The sequence below is a fragment of the Zingiber officinale genome, chromosome 1B, assembly GCF_018446385.1.
Source record: "Zingiber officinale cultivar Zhangliang chromosome 1B, Zo_v1.1, whole genome shotgun sequence".
NCBI lineage: Eukaryota > Viridiplantae > Streptophyta > Magnoliopsida > Zingiberales > Zingiberaceae > Zingiber > Zingiber officinale.
In genome coordinates, this window is record NC_055986.1 from 25,092,801 (window position 1) to 25,115,879 (window position 23,079).

A 23,079-nucleotide genomic window follows, 5' to 3' on the forward strand; every position below is an offset into this window, starting at 1 on the left:
ACATGTAATATGTTGTTCTTGTAATGATATACTATTTGTTTAATGTATATTGTTTCGTATCAAATTTTAGTTAAACGGTTGTAAAATTTTTGAACTACATTTCTATGTTTCAAAGTTTGATGTTTTAGAGTTTAAACAGAGATATGGTCTCAAGTTTTAGATATCAGGATCAAAAATTTGGTAGTGATCGGTTGAATAAAGTGGCCAAGGTCCCAACCTATCAGACCCTCGTTAGGCCTGATATGATACCATATCAGGTTCATGTTGGGCTTGATATTATCCCATATCAGGCCCACAATCAAGCTAAAATTTTTTTTAACATTCGATCACATCTATAGAGCTTTAAATAAGTAATGGATAACATCATTGAAGTCCTTGCAAGACTAGAAACTCACGGACTTGAAATGGGTGCAATTAGACTTGTCTAGGTCCATTAGTGAATTTTGACTGAAACCCACTGATGACCCTAGGGTATTTGGATTTCTTCAAATTCACGTTCCCTAGGAATGTTTTAAAGAGGAGAAGCTAGATACGATGTCAAAATTTAGTTGTAACCACTACAAATGAAATTCTTGCTCCGTGCCAGTTGGCACAGAACATGTGTAACTTAAGGATTTTAATGAACAACACACCCTGTCAAATTTTAATTTACAAAAACAACAACCACCAATTTATTTTTAAGTCAAAACTTAGTTAGAGATTTAAGTTAAATTACAATAATATTAGAAATTTCCAATCACACGTAGTAGAATTCAAATTAGTGTTGGACCTAGCCTATTTAACTTTCTAAACTATTTCACAATCCTTAGTAAGTTTTTAGATTATAGAACGGAGATATAATCTCAAGTTTTAGATATCCAAATAAAAAACTTGGTAGTGATTGGTTGACAAAGCGGCCAAGGTCCCAATCTATCAGACCCACGTTGGGCCTAATATGATACCATATCAGGCCCAATGTGGGCTTGATATTATCCCATATTAGGCTAATTTTTTTTTAATGTTTGATCACCTCTAGAGAGCTATAAATAAGTAATGGATAACATCATTGGAATCCTTGCAAGACCAGAAACACACAAGACTTGAAATGGGTGCAATCGGACCTATCTAGATCCATCAGTGAATTTTGACTAAAACCCACTAATGACAATAAGGTACTTGAATTTCTTTAAATTCACATTTTCTAGGAAGGTTTGAGAGAGGAGAAGCTAGATATGACGTCAAAACTTAGCTGTAACCGCTACGATTAAAGTTCTTGCTCCGTGCCAGTTGGCACAGAACATGTGTACCTTAAGGATTTTAATGAACAACATACCCTGTCAAATTTTAATTTACAAAAACAGCAACCACAAATTTATTTTGAAGTCAAAACTTAGTTAGAGATTTAAACTAAATTACAATAATATTAGAAATGTATGATCAAACGCTATAGACTTCAAATCCAATGTTAGATCTAATTTATTTGAATTTTTAAACTATTTCACAATCTGTAGCAAGTTTTTAGATTATAGAATGGAGATATAGTATCATGTTTTTGATATTGGGATAAAAAACTTGGCAGTGATTGGTTGAATAAAGCAACCAAGGTCCCAACCTATCAGACCAACAATCAGGTTGAATTTTTTCATAATGTTCGATCACCTCTAAAGAGCTATAAATAAGTAATGGATGACACCGTTGGAATCCTTGCAAGACAAAAATTGTAAGGCCTCCCAAGTGTTAATTAAGGAATTTAATTAAAAAAAATTTAATAAATTAAGGTCTCATGAATTAATAAAAGAATTTATTTACTAAATTTTCTACAAATTTTAGGGATTATTTTTAGAATTTTAAATGATCTTGTATGACACGTTCAAGAGGATAGGGGTACGAAGTTTGGTGGAAGATATGATACCTAATTAAATTAGGAGTTGATTAACTTAATTACCCTAGGTTAGAATTTAATAACCGAGATATAAAACCCTTATTTTTGCCCGATTCACTCACTGTACACCGAAATCACCGTCTCCTCCATTTCACCCTAGCTCCACCATTTTGACGAAGTTCTTCCCAGTGTCTTGAGGTCCGGCCTAGCATCATCTGATGCCGACGATCTCACGGAGGAGGCTATGACTAGACGCAGAGGTCTCCATCCACCTCACCCTGGTGCGAGAGTGGGCGAGTGCTTTCGACAGTGGCAAGAGGCAGAGAAAGCAAGTTCATTTCCCTATAAAAGTGTGAGATCCATGAGGTAAGGGCCTAGGAACCTAGGAGAGGTTGATGTGCTTATCTTTAGGGTTCAATTGATTGAATGGATTGCAATTCGGTTTTACCCCGTGTTGTTCTTGATTCGACTTGGTTTCTGTGATGTTATTGACTACTTGAATGAGCCGCGTTTGAGGTTTCCGTGATGTTCATGTTTCATTCAGTGAGGTTTTTCCGAATTTCCACCATGGATTGGGCGTTGTAATCGAGATTTGGTTTTGTTGGAAATTTCCGCATTGCTCTTGTTGGTTCTTGCGTCTCGTTTTGGTTTCCAGCATCAAATTTGGGGATTTTTTGATTGAATTGGTTGCTTCCCTATCCTCTCTGGTTGTTCGAGTCCCTGGACAGAAGTTTTGGTGATTTAGGTGTGGGTTAACGATGCTTGGTTCTTTCAGCTGCTTTCGGAAGTTTTGAGATAGGTTGTGGACAAATTTGGGTTTGATCGACCATGCTTTACATTTTTCTTCCGGATTTTGGAGATAGTAGTTGTTGTTCGATTTTGAGGATTCATCTTACTACCATATGATGTCTTCAGATCGTGGATAGAATTGGCTAGGTTTGAATGGATTGTGATATGATCTTGAGTGATGTTCCTGATAAGGTTTGTTTCATGAAGATGTTCTTTGAAATTTTGGTAAGTTTTTGGTGGATTAAGCTTTGAATGATATTATTTTGCTACCTTCCCTATTTTTGTAAAGTTTGGTCAGAATTACGATAGTGAAGGTTAGGATGTGTTCGAAGAAGTTCATGACTCTTCTATTGTGAAGGCTAACGTTTTGTTGCTTCTTGTGGCTTTCGGAATTTTGGTGCTGATTGGAAGAGTTTGCCGTGATTCTTGTAGTTCATTTATAGGTGTTGCCTTGAGAATTGTTTTCCTCCATTTTTGTTAATTTTTATGTATGCTGGTGGTATGAATAGATCTATTTTGTTTTTAAGATTTCAATGCTTATAGAATAAATGGATGAAAACATACTTCTATTGGTTTCTTTTAAAATAGGAATGTTTACCGAATGAATGGAATGAATATGCATGATCAATTGTTTACAGTATAATGTGGATAGATTATGTTTTCTTATGTGGCTAATTAGATGGGTATGAGCAAATGTGGTGACAATACAAGATGGGTGTCTCGGGATGAGTTCCGGGGAAGACCCTTCCAAACATGACTGATACTATAATTTATGATTGATACTGTAATTTATGTTAGCTTCGGCTATATGACTGCAAGTTCTCCTAGGAGGTACCTTTACGGTCATGAGACTGATTGACTGACTCAAATAGTGGTTACCGGATTTGTGACATATCCACCCTTATTAGCTATGTAGACTCTTTTACATATCATATTTCCCTTTCTGTTTTGTAATTGAGTTTATGTTCTATGTGTTAGAGTGTATACTAAAAGTCTAACTTTTTGTAAACATTTATTTTAAAATAAAGAATCACATTGGTCAAATGTCTACATTTAAATGCTAAGTGTAGTTGTTCAATTAATTTATATTATAGATAACATAATGTGTGGTGTCACACACAGAAGATCATGTTATCAATTCCTTATAAATTATAAACAGTAGCTCACGACTAAGATGGATAGGAACAAACCATTGGAATAGTCATAGTGTAATTTGGTATTAGTTTATCTTGACTATAAAATTACACTAGTACACTCTGAGTGTATTGAGCAGGACCATTTAAGGTAAGTTATTTTTATACTGACTGCATAAAAGAACAAGACCTTTGTTATTATGGAAGTGTGTACTCTTAATCATGATATAATAACAAGCACATATATTTAATATTTATTTCTTTAATTTATCAAAGGGTGCAATTTAGCTCGTTAAATCAAGAGGCCCGATAAGTTGGGAAATGATATTATTTATATGGTGTGTTGTTGATCATAGAATGAAATTGTGTCCTAGTAATCTAGGTTGATGATGCTCCCTTGAGAAGCTTATAAGGATTGTTATGTAAACCCTGCAGGTGGACTTAGTCCGGCATGACAATGAAGATGAGTGGTACTACTCTTGGAGCTAGATATTAATTAAGTGAGTTGTCAGTAACTCATTTAATTGGTGGATATTCTATATCTTAAATACAGGGAGACTAGCACACTCATGATAAGAAGGAGCCCATATAGTAATATGGGATTAGTGCTGTAGTTCAATAATAACTATTTAGTGGAATGAGATATTATTGATGAACTTGAGTTGGGTGTTCGGGGCGAACACGGGAAGCTCAAGTTCATCGAGAGACCAAAACTAATTCCTCCTCTCGGTTCCTATCATAGCCTCTTATTTATAAAGTCTTATACCCACCTATACTCACCTTCTTACCCATCCTTAGGTGGTCGGCCAAGCCAAATTTGGAGCCCAAGCAAGGGCCGGCCAAGGTAAGCCTTGGATGGACCAAGTGGTGACCGACCCTAGCTTGGAGCCTAAGCTTAGGTGGTCGGTCACATAAAAAATAAAAGGAGTTTATTTTAAAATCTTTCCTTATATGGAATAGGGCTGCAAACGAATCGAGCCGGCTCGCGAGCTTTTCGAGCCGGCGCGAAAAATATTCGATTCGTATTCGAATTTATCGAATTCGAGCCGAACTCGAACATGTTCGAACTTTTTCTCGAGCCGAACTCGAACCCAAATTATATTGTTCGAGCCGCTCGCGAGCCGCTCACGAGCCTTAATATTTATTAATATAAGTTAAATATATATTAAATAAATAAATTTCGAGCCTTTCGAACCTATTTTCGAGTAATAATTCGAATAGTTCGCGAACATGTTCGAATATTTCGAGCCGAATTCGAACCCGAACCCTAATTCGAACCGAACTCGAACCAAACATTTTAAAATTTTCGAGCTTCGAATCGAGCTCGAACTCGAATATACCTATTTCGAGCCGAATTCGAGCCTTAAATTTTTCAGCATATTCGGCTCGATTCGATTCGTTTACACCCCTAATATGGAAGCCATGGTTTTAAAAAGAGTTTAAAATTTAAATCTTTTCTTTTATAGCTTTCTACAAAAGATTAAGAGAAAAGTTTGATATCTTTCCTTATTTGTAGTTAAAAGGAAGATTTTAATTTTTGATAAAACTTTCCTTTTTTGTAACCATCCTCATGGTTTTAAAAGAGAGTTTTAAAATTTAAATCTTTCCTTTTATAGTTTTCTACAAAAGATTAAGAGAAAGATTTGATATCTTTCCTTATTTGTAGTTAAAAGGAAGATTTTAATTTTGGATAAACTTATTGTAATCATCTACATGTTTTAATAGAGAGATTTTAATTTATAAAAATTTCCTTTTATAACCAACCATGAAGAGAATTTTTAAAGAGAAAATTTTATTTTAAAAATTTCCGGAAACAAATTAAGAAGTTTTAATTTTGTGTTTAAAACTTTCCTTGTTTGGAGGATTTGAGGTGGCCGGCTACATTAATAGAAGAAAAGGAATTTTTTTATTAATTAAATTTTCCTTTTATTGGCAAGGAAAATAAGGAAGTTTTTATTAAAACTTTCCTTATTTGCCAAGACCAAGGAATATAAAAGAGAGAGTAGAGGTGCTGTTGGAACCCCAAGGTGTTTTGATGTGATCAAACAAGTTAAGTTAGGTCCTGCGTTTGTTTAACCCTTGTGTCTAAGTGTGCAGGAGCTTAGGAATACAGGAAGTCGAGCGGAAGACGCGGCTAGCGAGAAGGACGGCACGGGGAGAGAGCCGACGGGCTCGGTGCGTCCGAGGGACGAGGTGATCGCGGAAGAGTACACCGATGGACGAGAAGAACGTGCGCGGCGTTCGAGGGATGAGAAACCGGGAAGGAAGGCTGCTCGAGGAGAAGGCTGGAACTTGGGTTCGGGTGAGCCCTATTCCGGATGGCCGAGATCACCTAAGCGAGCCGGAGCGAAAGACCAAGACCGAGACGAGCTGAACCCGAGGCGAAAAAGTCAACGTTGTTGACTTTGGGCTCAGGCGCCCGGAGGCGGTCGCAGGAGCCCTCGGCGCCGGAACCCTCAGGCGCCGGGCGATAATTGACCGGATCGAGTTTTTCGACGACGCGATGAGATAAGTTTTATCCCCCCTAGGGCGCCCGGAACCCTTCCAGCGCCCAGCAAGGCTATAAATATTGCCTTAGTCCAGAAGCTTTGGAATGAACTCACTGATTGTAAATCCAGTGCTTGCACGCTCTCTTTTAGTCTAAGCTTCTGTTTTCTGCGCTACATTGCTGTACGAGGCTTCTCCGCCTGAAGGAGATTTTTATTGAGCTTAATCTTCCTTGGATTAACAACCACATCGGTTGTAACCAAGTAAATACTTTTGCCTCGCTTTTTCTTTATGCTTTTAATTTACTCTTAGTTGATTTATGCAAGTGTTAGCTTAAAGAGTTCGAGGAGGGTTTGTTTTTCTTTTTGTGTTAGCAGGATATCCAACAACCCCCTTCTAGCCGGCCCAACGGTCCTACAAGTGGTATCAGAGCCGAGACGCCTCAGAAGGACTAACCGCCGTCTGAAGCAACAAAACAATGGCCGGAGCTAGCAACTACCCACCAGCATTCGAGGGGGAGCTTGCTTCTTGGAAGCAACAAATGACGGTATTTCTTAACTCTGATATTGACATTTCTCTAATAATGAAAACAGGTTATGAAGCACCAAAGACAACGAAGGGAGAAGAACTCGATCTACGCCTATGGAACAAGAAGCAACGTCACGAGTCAATGGCAAACGGTCAGACAGAGTTTCACATTTTAACAGCAATACCAAACGAAGACTTTGATAGAGTTGGCGAATACAACAGCGCAAAAGAACTTTGGGAAAAGTTCTTAAAACTCTACGAAGAACCGATTGAAGCCGTCCCCTCAATAGACATCGAGTCGTCATCAGAAGAATCCGAGACGGAAGAAATTACCGAGATAACCCCAACAGCCGAAGTACATCTCGAGATCAAGGAAGGGGGAGAATCTTCGGAAGAAGTTAATTCAACAGGGGGAGAACCAACGACCAACGAGGTAAGTAAGGTATGGTCTCTACCTTCTGAACAACCGGTTAATTCAATAGAAAAATTGCCTGAAGATTTTTGCGATTTAAAAATTGAATTATCGAAAAAGTTTTTTGAATTAGAAAATCAATTGTCAAATTTGTCTTGCAAATTAGAAATATTATCAAAAGAAATTTGCAAATTTAAAAATATTTTGACAAAAGACTTATGCAAATTAGAAGAATTTTTTGAATTACAAATTACTCTCTCGAAAGAATTTTGCGATTTAGAAATTGAGTCACCGAAAAGGTGTTTCGGATTAAGAAATTTATTGTTAATAGATTCCTGTAAATTAGAATTTTTGTTGTTAAAAAATTCTTGCAAATTACAAAATATTCTTTCGAACGAATTTTGCTCATTGCCGAAAGAATTTTTTATATTGTCAAAAAATTTTATCAAGTTAGAATCTATGCTATTTGAATATTTTTGTGAAGTTGCAATTCAAAAAATAATAGAAATTAACATGATACAAATTATTGCATGTTTAATATCTGTGACTTTAAATTTGAAAAAGTGTAATTTGAGAAGTTATGAAAAATTGAAATGGAAATTTAAAACTTGCTGATATAAGTATCAGTATAAAATAAATAAATAAATAAATGCATAGAAAATTTATTTTTAATGCTATCAATTTTTTAAACTTTTTTGCATAAATTTTTGGGCTTGGAAAGATTTATTTCTGGTAAAAACTTAGAAATTTTTCAAGAGTCATTCCTTGACTTAGAAATTTTGTTTAACTTGGAAATATTTTTTCTTCGAAAAACATTGAAATAGATTTCTATAATTTTTCTAAGTGTCAAACCCTTAGACTGTTTTTTTTTGAAACCCCTATTTTTATGTGATCAAAGGGGGAGAAGTATGTTAAGTGTAGGGGAGGTAATATAATTTTTCATTTGAAAAATATTTGGACTTATTGGAATATAAATTGTTGTTATTGCATATGGTTACCCTAACTTAACTTGGGTTGCTCACATCAAAAAGGGGGAGATTGTTGGAACCCCAAGGTGTTTTGATGTGATCAAACAAGTTAAGTTAGGTCCTGCGTTTGTTTAACCCTTGTGTCTAAGTGTGTAGGAGCTTAGGAACACAGGAAGTCGAGCGGAAGACGCGGCTAGCGAGAAGGACGACAGGGAGAGAGCCGAGGGTTGGTGCGTCAGGGCGAGGTAAGAGTACCGGTGGGACGAGAAGAACACGCGCTGGCTCGAGGGACGGAAACCAGGAAGGAAGGCGCCGAGGAGAAGGTGGAACTTGTTCTGGGTGAGCCCTATTTGGCCTGAGATCACCCAAGCTAGCGAGCCGGAGCGACAAGACCCGGACCGAGACGAGCTGAACCGAGGCGAAAAAGTCAACGTTGTTGACTTTGGGCTCGGGCCCGGAGCGCCCCGCAGGCCCTCAGGCGCCCCCTCCGGCGCCACAGCGATGAATTGACGGATCGAGTTTGACTGATCGGCGATACGGGGATAAGTTTTATCCCCCTAGGGCGCCCGGAATCCTTCCAGGCGTCCCGACCAAGGCTATAAATATAACCTTGGTCCAGAAGCTTTGGAATGAACTCACTGATTGTAAATCCAGTGCTTGCACGCTCTCTTTTAGTCTAAGCTTCTGTTTTCTGCGCTACATTGCTGTACGAGGCTTCTCCGCCTGAAGGAGATTTTTATTGAGCTTAATCTTCCTTGGATTAACAACCACATCGGTTGTAACCAAGTAAATACTTTTGCCTCGCTTTATCTTTATGCTTTTAATTTACTGCTTAGTTGATTTATGCAAGTGTTAGCTTAAAGAGTTCGAGGAGGGTTTGTTTTTCTTTTTGTGTTAGCAAGATATCCAACAACCCCCTCCTAGCCGGCCCAACGGTCCTACAGGTGCCTCACCTCATTACAATACATCTTCTATTATTCCTCTCTTCCTTGGTGGTGGCCGGTGTTGGTTAGTCCTAGGAAAACGTATCGGTTCCACTGTACAAAATTTTTTGTACAAGTGTTGAACCTTTCCTTAAATAACTTATTGTGTGTTCTTTAAAAGTTAAATTAGGAATCACAGACGGAACTTAACATCATTGATTCCAAATTTAACTTATCTGTTCTTAATGATTTAGATTTGAATCGCAAGCGGAACTTAACACTATTGATTCAAATCCACCTATGTTATTAATTCTATTAAATATTAATTTCCAAAATTGGCTTCCAGGACTGCATGGCGAGTCACATGACCTTCTTGGATATGAGAGCAACCACCACCGCCTAGTCAAAACCTTTTAAGGAAAGCTAATATTTAATTTCCTTAAATAATTCTAGATTAACTAAAAAAACAATCAAATCACAAATTTGAAAAAGAAGAAAACACAAATTCGAAAAACTAATTCGAAAAACTAGATCTAATTGCCTCTTGTATTTAGAATTCTTATAAAGAAAATAACTAGTATGATGCGGAAGAAAATTACTAGTTATACCTTCTCTTTGTAAGCTAATGACCTCGAGATCTTCTGTCGTATTCCTCGCCTCACCTTGGACGTCGTGTGGGCGAAGATCCTCCAAGATGAACACCACCCAAAAACTTCTTCTTCTTCTTCTAAAATCCGGCCACCACCACCACCACCACCAAGGAGAAGAGAGCAAATGGGAAAAGAGAAGGGAGAGGGCCGGCCACACCAAGAGGGTCTCCAAGTAAGAGAATAAGAATTGTATCTCATGAAGCCCCCTCACTGTTGGGAATTTCGGGCCGCAAAAACCGCCTTTTTGCGTTGCGGATAACCCGAACCCCAAGCCATCGGATCCGTGCGAAGATAAAATTTTCGAAAACATTACGAGTACGAGTTTCTTACGCTAGTTCTAAACTAGATCTACAAGGAGAAGGAATTTACCCTCGATGCGATACCCTTTGCAATCCCGCTCGTCCAACGGTTCGCCGGATCTCGAGATCGTCAAGTGTACGATCCTCTAGAAGTATCCACACGAACAAACTAGGTGGAGAAGACCAAACAAAGGTGTGCTAGCACCTTAGATGGTTCGGCAAAGGAGGAGGAGAGGGAGAGCAAGAAGAGAGGAAGAAGATGGAATGAATGCCTTGAATGAAAATCAAATTTTCATCCACACCATAAGTGGCCGGCCGACCACTGTTGGAGTTGTAACCTCCATTCTCATTTAATGTGGCCATTAAAGAGGAGGTTTGTAACCTCCATGAGGTGGCACACACATGTGCTAAACATGATGAAGTGACATATCATCATTAGGCCACTTAATGCCAACTCACAAATGAGGTGGCATATAGTCAAGTCAAACTTGACTCTTCCTCTTTCTCTCAAGTCAAGTCAAACTTGACATTATGACTTCCATGGTTGATCAAATCCAACCATTTGATTCAAGCCAATTTAATATAATGGATCTAATTCATTTAATTAAATTGATTCAATGAGTCATAATCTAAATTAGACTCATTGAACACATGAATTAAATTGAGTCCAACTCAATTAGGATTACTCTTAATCCAATTTGATTCATCACATGAATCTAATCCTCTTGGTTCATCATATGAACCTAATCTCCATCTAATTGTCCTTTGTGTGTGACCCTATAGGTTCTTATAACGTTGGCAATGCTCCTAAACCAATTTAGAAGCATAAGTAATGAGCGATATCTAGCAACACATCATTACTATCCAAGTTATAAGAATGTTGAGATCCAATATCACCTTGTGACTACTAATTGTGACTCCTCACAATATATGACATGTGTCCTTCTATCCTAGACATCTAGATTGATCAATGTGAGGTATAGACCGTATCATCCTCTAATCAATCTAAATCTTGAACTCCAAGTAGTCTCACTCAATCAAATGAGCTCAACATCTCATATTGACTCATTTGGGCATGACTATGTACTTAGTGGTCTCACTCTATCAAGAATATCGATATCACTCCCGTCATATAGGAGGGATAGATCCCATCTACATCACTCACATCCCTCTGCATAATTTGTTACATACCCAGTAATCGCCTTTATAGTCGTACTAGTAGCCACATGAGAAAGTATATGATACTCATATAATGATCCATGATACTTTCTCATGGCGGGTCATTCAGTATACATTCTCTAATGCATACCCATGTGTCAACTTGATATCTCCATATCCATGACTTGTGAGATCAAGTCATCGAGTTGACCTACATGCTAGTCTCGTTACATTAACATTGTCCCTGAATGTTAATACTCGACTAGGAATGATTAAGAGTAGTATTCCCTATATCATCTCACTCTCGATTCAACCAATCGATTGATATAGGTAAGAACCTTCTACTCAAGGATGCTACTATACTTAGTTATTTGGCACCAATACAAGTAAGTATAATAACAAAAAAAAAATACCTTTATTAATATACAAGAATATGATACAATGAGTCCATACAACAATCATCAAATGATTGGCTCTAGGGCTCTAACTAACACTCACCCCTTCTTTTATATTAGTTGCCCAAGGCAAATAAGGGAAAATTTTTACAAAAATTTAAATCTTTTTCTAATTTTCGTTTTCCCTTTTAATTTTTCCTTTTCTTTCCTCTTGATTGAATCAATCACCAAATTAATTGATGACGATTTTATTTATTTTAATTATGGCCGACCCCTTGATTGGGCACCAAGCAAGGTGGCCGGCCACCTCATCAAAGGAAAAATGGAATATATTTTTTTATAAAATTTTACAAGAAAACCTCTTATAAAATTTTACAAGCTCTCTTTCCTAAAGTAGGAGTTAAAAAAGGAAAGTTCTAAAAATTAAAACCATGTTTTAAAATTTAAAATTTCTTTTATAAAATTTTCTTTTTTAACATGATGATAGAAAATTTTAATTTTGAAACTTATCTTCCTTTTTTCCTTAAACCATGAGGATGGTTAAAAAAAGAAAGTTTTAAAACTTTTAAAACTCTCTATTAAAACATGTGGCCAAATTCAAATAAAGAAAGTTTTTAAAATTAAAATCTCTCTTTTAAAACTTATAATTTTCTACAAAGAGAAGATTTTTAAAAATTCAAAAATAACCCTCCTTATTTGAATATTGTGGTCGGCCCCTTCATGTTTGGTCACCAAGCAAAGGGCCAACCCCTATAGAAGAGGATGTGGCCGGCTCTTGCTTGGTCACCAAGCATTGGACCGACCCCCTTCTTGGATACCAAGAAGAGCCTTACATTTGGATGGACTTGAGGCTATAATGAGGTTACGACAGGGACCTAGAGGAGAAATTGGTTTTGGCCTTCCGATGAGCTTGAGTATCCCGTGTTCGCCCCGAACACACAACTCCAGTTTATCGATAATAACTCATTCCACTAGAGAGTTATTATCGCACTACCGCACCAATCCCAAATTACATTATGGGCTACTTCTTATCATGAGTGTGTTAGTCTCCCTGTGTTTAAGATTACGAATGTCCACTAATTAAGTAAGTTACTGACAACTCACTTAATCAATATTTAGCTCCGAGAGTAATACCACTCAACTTCATTGTCATATCGGACTAAGTCCACCTGCAGGGTTTAACATGACAATCCTTATGAGCTCCTCTTGGGGACATTCTCAACCTAGATAACTAGGATACAGATTTCTTCTATAATCAACAACAAACACTATAAGTAATATTATTTCTCAACTTATCGGGAATATTGATTTATCGAGCTAAACCTCACCCTTTGATAAGTCAAAAAAATAAATATTAAATATACGTGCTTGTTATTATATTAGGATTAAAAGCACACACTTCCATAATAACTAAGGTCTAGTTCTTTTTATTAAGTCAGTACAAAAAGAACTTACCTAAAATGGTCCTACTCAATACACTTAGAGTGTACCAGTTTAATTTATTAATCAAAATAGACTAATACTTAATTACACTATAACTATTCCGATGATTTGTTACTTTCCATCCTAGTCATGAGCAACTGTTTATAATTTATAAGAAACCGACAACATGATCTTCTGAGTGTGACACCACACACCATGTTATCTACTTATATAAATTAATTGAATAATTACATTTAACAAATAAATGTAGATATTGACCAATGTGATTCTTTTATTTCAAAATTAAATGTTTACAAAAGCCAGACTTTTAGTATACACTCCAACAATCTCCCACTTATACTAAAAGTCTAAGCTGCCATATATCTGATTCTCATCCCCTCCACATGCCGATCAAAAGCTTTCACCGGAAGGACCTTTGTGAAAGGATCTGTCAGGTTATCTGCTGATGCAATCTTGGCGACGACAACTTCTCCTCGCTTGACGATGTCTCATATTAGGTGGTACTTGCGCTCTATATGTTTACTTGCCTTATGAGCTCATGGTTCCTTCGAGTTTGCAACTGCACTGCTATTATCACAATAAATTGTGATGATCTTGGGCAAACCAGAAATCACATCTAAGTCCATTAGAAAGTTCCTGAGCCACACAACTTCTTTGGCTGCCTCAGAGGCTGCCACATACTCTGCTTCCATGGTTGAGTCCGAGACACATTTATGCTTAACACTCCTCCATGCAATGGCTCCACCTCCTAGAGTAAACACATAGCCTGACGTAGACTTACTGTTGTCCCTATCTGATTGGAAGTCCGAATCCATGTAACCCACAGGGAGCAAATCGTCTGTTTGGTAAACTAGCATATAATCTCTAGTCATTCTCAGGTACTTCAATATATGTTTTACTTCAATGTCCTTGTCGGGGTTACTCGATATCTCACGACCTGCCCACGTAAAAACGGATATCGGTATCGATACAAGATTGCATACATAAGGCTTCCTATACCGAAGGATAAGGAACCGCCTTCATCCTCCATCTCCTTTGATGTATTCGAGACATCTCTTTAGATAAGGCTATTCCCATGCCAGAAAGGTAAGAAACCTTTCGAGTTTTGTATTAAAACGAGCAGGATTGTATCTATATATAAAGCTTCGGATAGACACAACATTCTTTGCGATACCTTATAACTTTGATCCCAAGAATGTGCACATTCTCCTAAGTCCTTCATACCAAATTGTTTGGATAACCATACCCTTACGTCCGATAATACCGACATTGTTGCAATTAACAAAATATCATCTACGATAGTACAAGAAATACCACCACGCTTTTACACTTTTGTATACACAAGACTCATCGGACCAGAATAAATTCATATAAGCGGATTACTGTTAAACCGGATGTTCAAGATCTTGAAGCTTGCTTGATTCATAAATGGACCGATTAAGCTTACACACTAAATGCTCTTTGCCTTTTTCAATGAACCCTTGTAGTTGCTTCATATGGATGTTTTCTTCAAGACTTCCATTAAGGAAAGTCGCATCTTCGACATCCATTGCCAAATCATAATTCATATGGCAAGATGGATAAGAGTATTCGAATAGACTTAAGCATGGCTACCGTGAAAAGTCTCCTCATAATCGATTCCCTTTCTGATTGTACCCTTTTCGCAACAAGCCTTACTTTGAAGGTTTCTATCTTCCCATCCGTCCTCTTTTCCTTTTGTAGATCTACTTGCATCCAACGACTTTTACACCATCGGTGGTTCTACAAGCTCTGACCTTATTAGAGTAGATAGACTCTATTTGAATTCATTATCTTTTGTCAAGATACTGCATCTATATCTTGGAGTGCTTCATCATATGTCCGGGGATTAGGGATCAAATCCCAAGATTCTTCCAAAACATGAATCTCTCAGTCGCCTCACAACTCTCCCACTACGACAAGGCACTGGTGGTTATGTATCATGTGTAACACGTGTTGCGGTCTCTTGTGGTACTTCATCTTCTATTGTTGGTACTAAAATAGGCGTGCCCTCTCTAAGTTCTTCTAGAATAATTTTGCTATTGAGCTTGTGATCCATTATATAGTCTTCTTAAAAAGCGGGCATTGGTGCTAACAATGACCTTTTCGTTTTAGGACTATAAAATAAATCACCTTTCATTCCTTTGGGATAACCCACAAACACACGAACTTGATGCGAGATTCTAACTTATCGATCGGTTTCAAAGACACCGTGGACTACCCTAAATCCGAATATGTCTTAGACTGGGCTTACGCCCATTCCATAATTCTGTGGGAGTAGAAGATATTGATTTAGAAGGTACTAAGTTCAGAATGTGCGCTGTCGTTTCCAAAGCGTATCCCAAAACGAATTTGGTAATTCTGAATAACTCATCATCGATCTAACCATCTCCATAAGAGTCCTATTCCTTCGTTCTACCACACAATTCTGTTGGGGTGTACCAGGTGTGGATAATTGAGATTGAATCCCGACCTCTGATAAGTAATTCCTAAACTCTCTTAAGAGGTATTCGCCACCACGATCAGACCGTAGTGTCTTGATACTTTTACCTAGACGTTTCTCCACACCAGCCTTGTACTCTTTGAACTTATCAAAACACTCATACTTGCGGCGCATCAGGTAAATCTATCCATATCTTGAATAATTATCTATAAAAGAGACAAAATATTTAAAACCACCTTTATCTTGGATGGACATAGGACCACACAAATCAGAATGAACCAATTCTAACGCTTTTTTGGCTCTATACCCCTTGGCCTTAAAAGGCCTCTTGATTATTTTACCTTCCAAGCAAGATTCACAAGTTGAAAAATTTTCCAACTCTAATGAACTCAAGAGTCCATCAGCTATAAGCCTTTGAATCCTACTTAAGTTAATATGACCAAGCCTTAGATGCCAAAGATACGCTTGGTTCATCTCCGAATGTTCTTTTCTCTTATTAGAGTTAGAAGATATGTTATTAATTTTCATATTTTGCTTTGTGAGAGAAATTGGATTTAAAGTATATAAATTGCAAACCAATGTACCAGAACAGATAATCACCTTATTTCTCTTTATAACCATATTGTTACTAAAGGAAACTGAATATCCATCCAAATACAGTTTAGAAACTGAAATAAAATTCTTTCTAAAACTGGGTACATAAAAACAATTTCTTAAATCTAATTTTCTACTCCTATCAAATGATAAGTAGACGTCTCCCACTGGAACAACCGCCACCTTAGTAGCATTGCCCATGTAGACAGTTATCTCTCCATTAAATAGTCGCCGGGTTTCCTGAAACCCTTGCAAAGAATTGCAGACATGATCAGTGACTCCCGTATCTACACACCAGGTGCTGGTAGATAACACCGATAAACATGTTTCAACTACTAGAGCATGAGATATATCTTTATTGTTCTGATTCCTATGAGGACAGTCTGCCTTCCAATGCCTGTCTGCTTGCAGATGAAGCACTTGTCTTTCGGCTTCTTTATTCCAGCTTTTTGTCCTTGAGGTTTATTCACTCTCTTTGCTGAAAAGACCTGTTTCTTCTTCTTCTTGCCTTTCGGCTTAGAAGTAGAATCATTTTCAGCATAGTGAATCTGAGAACTTCCTGTAGTTCTGTCAGAAGTTCCGCCAACGTATACTCTCTTTTGTTCATGTTATAGTTCAGGCGGAACTGCTCAAAACTTTTGGGTAGCGTTTGGAGAATTATATCAACCTGGGTTTCCCCATCGATTTCTCCTCTAAGAACTTGTTTTTCGTTCAGATAGGCCATCATTTTGAGGATATGATTCCTTACGGGTGTTCCCTCAGACATGATGATTGTCATTAATTTTCTCATTGCCTCTCGCCTAGCGGTCTGACTCTGGTGCCAAAGACTTCTTTGAGATTGTTCATTATATCATAAGCTGTTGGTAAATCTTGATGCTGATGTTGCAATACATTTGACATTGATGTCAAAATGTAACACCGCGCTATCTCATCAGCTTTTACCCATTTCTTATGATACTCAATCTCCTCTGGGGTAGAGTCACCGTCAAGTGCATCAGGGCAAGCCTTAGTCAGTACAAACTTATATCTTTCAGCAAGGACAATGTCTAGGTTTCTTTTCCAATCTATGTAGTTGGGTCCAGTAAGTTTGTTCTCTTTCAGTATAATTGCCAGTGGGTTGAAAGTCATCCTAAGAATCATAAAAATAATTTTGGTCAGGACTCTAAATTTAGAATAATATTAATTCCTCAAACAATACTATTTTAAATTAACCAACACCTTAAAACACCGTGAATTTTGTATGTCACGATAGTGTGGACGTATACAAATTCAACATTTATAAAAGGAGGGTGTAGTCCATTAATTTTATTATCTTGTCAACCTAACTTTTTGACAAATAAAATTAATAGTTGGTTTCCTTCGGTCACACAAATAATAGCAGTGACTCCGATGGGGAATATACTATTAGACGTGCCTAAGTGTATACCATTACTTGACACTAAGTCCATTAATAAGATTGTGCCCCTTCCGATGTGGAAGATCACACGCTCTTAATTAATTTCGTATAGTCATCCAAAATGGAAGTTTGATCTAGTGATCCGCAAACAAACTCATCCGATATGGAGGAAGGCACTCAGAGCTAACGCGCAAGTTTTTTTGCATCACTTACAAACTAGTAATGGAGATCGTAGAATTTACTAAAATAAATCCCTCTCCCACTTAGTTATTTAAAGTGTGGAATTTTAAACTATCCTAGTATACATCACATGCATACACACACATCACAGTAAATAAAAGTAATAAATATGAAAATTATTTTTTAACTATTATGGCCTTTTTCTGTTACTGTCCTCCATGTGCACCAACCCTAGCTGCTGCCATCTTTTTCCACCGCCATCGGGTCGAGTCGTCACATCCATCTTGCTTCTTATTTTGCTGTGCCTCTGGTGCTCCATAAGTACCACACCTCGCAAGAATCCGATCCGTGATAAAAATAGAATTTTACATATATCGATCCTATATTCCACGAGGGAATTTTACATACAATCATGCACACACAAAATATTGCCCTTAACATGTCCAAGGGTCCAATCACACACAACATCAATAAGCCATAATAGTTGGAGCCTGCAACCAAAGAGTTAGTACATCCCACTATTATCCTGCTTAAATTATGCATGACATGTGCATAATCTATTTGAATTCTAAACACACAGAGGCAAACCCTAGCTCTGATACCAATTGTTGGTTAGTCCTAGGAAAACGTACCGGTTCCACTGTACGAAATTTTTTGTACAAGTGTCGAACCTTTCCTTAAATAACCTATTGTGTTCTTTAGAAGTTAAATTAGGAATCGCAGACAGAACTTAACATCATTGATTCCAAATTTAACTTATTTGTTCTTAATGGTTTAGATTTGAATCGCAAGCGGAACTTAACACTATTGATTCAAATCCACCTATGTTATTAATTCCATTAAATATTAATTTCCAAAATTGGCTTACAGGAGTGCATGGCGAGACACATGACCTTCTTGGATATGGGAGCAACCATCACCTCTTAGTCAAAGCCTTTTAAGAAAAGTTAATATTTAATTTCCTTAAATAACTCTAGGTTAACAAAAAAGAACAATCGAATCACAAATTCGAAAAAGAAGAAAACACAAAATCGAAAAACTAATTCAAAAAACTAGATCTAATTGCCTCTTGTATTTAGAATTCTTACAAAGAAAATAACTATTATGATGCGGAAGAAAATTACTAGTTATACATTCTCTTTGTAAGCTAATGACCTCGAGATCTTCTGCTGTATTCCTCGTCTCGCCTTGGACGTCGTGTGGGCGACGATCCTCCAAGATGAACACCACTCAAAAGTTTCTTCCTCTTTTCTAAAATCCGGTCACCACCACCACCACCAAGGAGAAGAGAGCAAAAGGGAAAAGAGAAGGGAGAGGGTCGGCCACACCAAGAGGGTCTCCAAGCAAGGGAATAAGAATTGTGTCTCATGAAGTCCCCTCACCCCTTCTTTTATATTAGTCGCCCAAGGCAAATAAGGGAAGAATTTTTACAAAAATTAAAATCTTCCTCTAATTTTCCTTTTTCCTTTTAATTTTTCATTTTCTTTCCTCTTGATTGAATCAATCACCAAAATTAATTGATGATGATTTTATTTATTTTAATTATGGTCGGCCCCTTGCTTGGGCACCAAGCAAGGTGACCGACCACCTCATTAAGGGAAAAATGGAATATATTTTTTATAAAATTTTACAAGAAAACCTTTTATAAAATTTTACAAGCTCTCTTTCATAAAGTAGGAGTTAAAAAAGGATAGTTCTAAAAATTAAAACCATGTTTTAAAATTTAAAACTTCTCTTATAAAATTTTCTTTTTTAACATGATAATTGAAAATTTTAATTTTAAAACTTATCTTCCTTTTTTTTCCTTAAACAATGAGGATGGTTAAAAAAGGAAAATTTTAAAACTTTTAAAACTCTCTATTAAAACATGTGGCCAAATTCAAATAAAGAAAGTTTTTAAAATTAAAATCTCTCTTTTAAAACTTATAGTTTTCTACAAAGAGAAGATTTTTAAAAATTCAAAAACAACCCTCCTTATTTGAATATTGTGGCCAGCCCCTTCATGCTTGGTCACCAAGCAAAGGGCCGACCCCTATAGAAGAGGATGTGGCCGGCCCTTGCTTGGTCACCAAGCATTGAACCGACCCCCTTCTTGGACACCAAGAAGAGCCTTACATTTGGTTGGACTTGAAGCTATAATGAGGCTACGACAGGGATCTAGAGGAGAAATTGGTTTTGGCCTTCCGATGAGCTTGAGTATCCCGTGTTCGCCTCGAACACACAACTCAAGTTCATCGATAATAACTCATTCCACTAGAGAGTTATTATCACACAACCGCACCAATCCCAAATTACATTATGGGCTCATTCTTATCATGAATATGTTAGTCTCTCTGTGTTTAAGATTACGAATGTCCACTAATTAAATAAGTTACTGACAACTCACTTAATCAATATCTAGCTCCGAGAGTAGTACCACTCAACTTCATTGTCATGTCGGACTAAGTCCACTTGCAGGGTTTAACATGACAATCCTTATGAGCTCCTCTTGGGGACATTCTCAACCTAGATAAGTAGGACACAGATTCCTTCTATAATCAACAACAAACACTATAAGTAATATTATTTCCCAACTTATCGGGCATATTAATTTATCGAGCTAAACCTCACCCTTTGATAAGTCAAAGAAATAAATATTAAATATACGTGCTTGTAATTATATTAGGATTAAGAGCAAACACTTCCATAATAACTAAGGTCTAGTTCTTTTTATTAAGTCAGTACAAAAAGAACTTACCTAAAATGGTCCTACTCAATACACTTAGAGTGTACCAGTGTAATTTATTAATCAAGATAGATTAATACTTAATTACACTATGACTATTCCGATGGTTTGTTCCTTTCCATCCTATTCATGAGTAACTGTTTATAATTTATAAAAAATCGACAACATGATCTTTTGAGTGTGACACCACACACCATGTTATCTACTTATATAAATTAAATGAATAATTACATTTAACAAATAAATGTAGATATTGACCAATGTGATTCTTTTATTTCAAAATTAAATGTTTACAAAAGCTTGACTTTTAGTATACACTCCAACAGCCGACCCTCTCTTCCCCTTCCTCTCCTATTCTTCTTCCTTGTGTGGCCGACGACATCTTTATCTCAAGGAGCTGGTGGCCGGATCTTGTTAGAGGAAGAAGGAGAGATAGGAGACTTTGTTTTTTAGCATCTCTTAGAGCTTAGTTGGTGGCCGAAAGTTCTTCATCTCTTGAAGATAGGTGGTGGCCGAAACTTGCTTGGAGAAGAAGGAAGCTTGGGTGGATTCTCGTCTCGATAGATCGTCGCCCACATGACGTCCGAGATAAGAAGAGGAATACGACAGAAAATTGAGAGGTCTATAAGTTACAAAAGGTATAATTAGTTATTTGTTTCCGCATCATAACTAGTTCATCCTTTTGTTTAGATCTTGAAATACCAAACACAAGAGGCTAACATTTCTAGGTTTCGAATTTATGATTCTAGTTTGTGTTTCTTTTGTTTTTTCGATCTTGTGATTTGATTATTCTTAATGGTTAAACCTAGGGTTACTATAAGGAGATTAAATATTGAATTTCTTTGAAAGGCTTTGTCTAGGAAGTGGTGGATGCTCCTATAACTAAGAAGACCTAGTGCCTCGCCATGTTTAACCTGGAAGCAAATCTCTAAAATAAATATTTAATCAAATTTGTAACATATGTGGATTTGGATTAATAATGTTAAGCATCGTTTGCAATCCAAGTCTAAACCTCTAAGAATAGATAAGTTGAATTTGGAATTAATAATGTTAAGTTCTGTTTGCGATTTTAAATTTAATTTCTAAAGAACACAATAGGTTGTTAGGAATAGTTCAGGACTTGCACAAAATTTTTGTACAGGGAACAGTACGATATTCCGAGTAGCAACCAACAATTGGTATCAGAGCTAGGGTTTGCCTCTGTGTGTTTGATTTTTAGTTTAATTATGCACATGTCATACATATTTTAGGCAGGATAATAGTAGGATGTGCAAATAGATTTAACTCTATGGTTGTAGGCATCCTAGATTCAACTATTATGGCCCTAATGTGATTGTGTGTGATTGGACCCTCGAACATGTCGAGGGTATTTTATGTGTGTGCATGATTGTATATATTAAATACAACAGGAGCTATATTAGTTTTAGGATTTTATATTTTTATTTCGATCTAGATTACATGTACATTCCTTTGTGGAATATAGGATCGATATATATAAAATTTTATTTTTGTCGCAGATCATATCCTTGCGAGGCGTGGTACTATTTGTGCATTAGAGGCACAGCAGAAAAAGAAGCAAGATAGATGCGGTGACTTGACCCGATTGTGGTGGCTAAAGATGGTAGCAGCTAGGGTTGGCAGTACACGGAGGACAGTGAAGACAAATGCCATAATAGTTGGAAAATTATTTTTCCATATTTATTGCTTTATTTGCTGTGATGTGTGTGTGCATGGTTAAAATTTCTCACCTTAAATAACTAAGTGGTAGAGAGATTAGTAAATAAATTTCACGGTCTCCATTACTGGTTTGTAAGCGATGCAACAAACTTGTGTGTTGGCTCTGAGTGCCTCCCTCTACAACGGATGAGTTTGTTTGCAGATCACTAGATCAAACATCCTTTATGGATGGTTATAGGAAATTATTTAGGAGCGTGTGATCTTCTGCAACTGAAGGGGCACAATCCTATTTAATGGACTAAGTATCAAGTAATGGTATACACTTAGGCACATTTAATAGTATTCTCCCCAACGGAGTCACTGCTATTATTTGTGTGACCAAAGGAAAACCAACTATTAATTTTATTTGTCTTAAAGTTAGGATGACAAGATAATAAAATTAATGGGTAAAACCTCCTCTTACAAATGTTGAATTTGTATACGTCTACACTAACGTGGCATACAAAATTCACGGTATTTTGAGGTGTTGGTAAATTTAAATAATATTGTTTGAGGAATCAATATTAATCTAAATTTAGAGTCTTGACCAAAAGTTTATTTTGTGATTCTTAGGATGACTTTCAACCCACTGGCTATTATACTGAAAGAAAACAAACTTACTGGTCCTAATTACATAGATTGGAAAAGAAACTTGGACATTGTCCTAACTGCTGACGACTATAAGTTTGTACTGTTTTAGAGGTATAAGTGTTTATTGTTCAAATTCATATTATGGCTAGTATTTATTGTTGCCGAACAAATCAGTTTTAAAATTGGATAACATCCTCAATAAGGCATAAGTGTTTCTGAAGGAAAAATTAAGTTGTTAAGAAATTATAAACCGGATAGGTAGAAATTACAGAAGTATACCAGAATCCATAGTAAACAGTCGATTTTGGGCAAGTTCTTCAATTTGCAGATCTTCCTTAGTATCCAGAGAGTTTTGTCGATGAGGAAACAA

The 23,079-nt window shown here is 36.8% G+C and overlaps 1 long non-coding RNA gene across 1 annotated transcript in view; it reads left to right on the forward strand.

The window, feature by feature from the left end:
• The first annotated feature begins 1,974 nt into the window (after positions 1–1,974).
• The window catches only part of LOC122053251, a 31,482-nt gene continuing 10,377 nt past the window's right edge, over positions 1,975–23,079 (forward strand). Inside the window, exon 1 of the long non-coding RNA XR_006132180.1 lies at positions 1,975–2,227. This is a non-coding gene — a long non-coding RNA (uncharacterized LOC122053251). The remainder of the gene's footprint in view (positions 2,228–23,079) is intronic.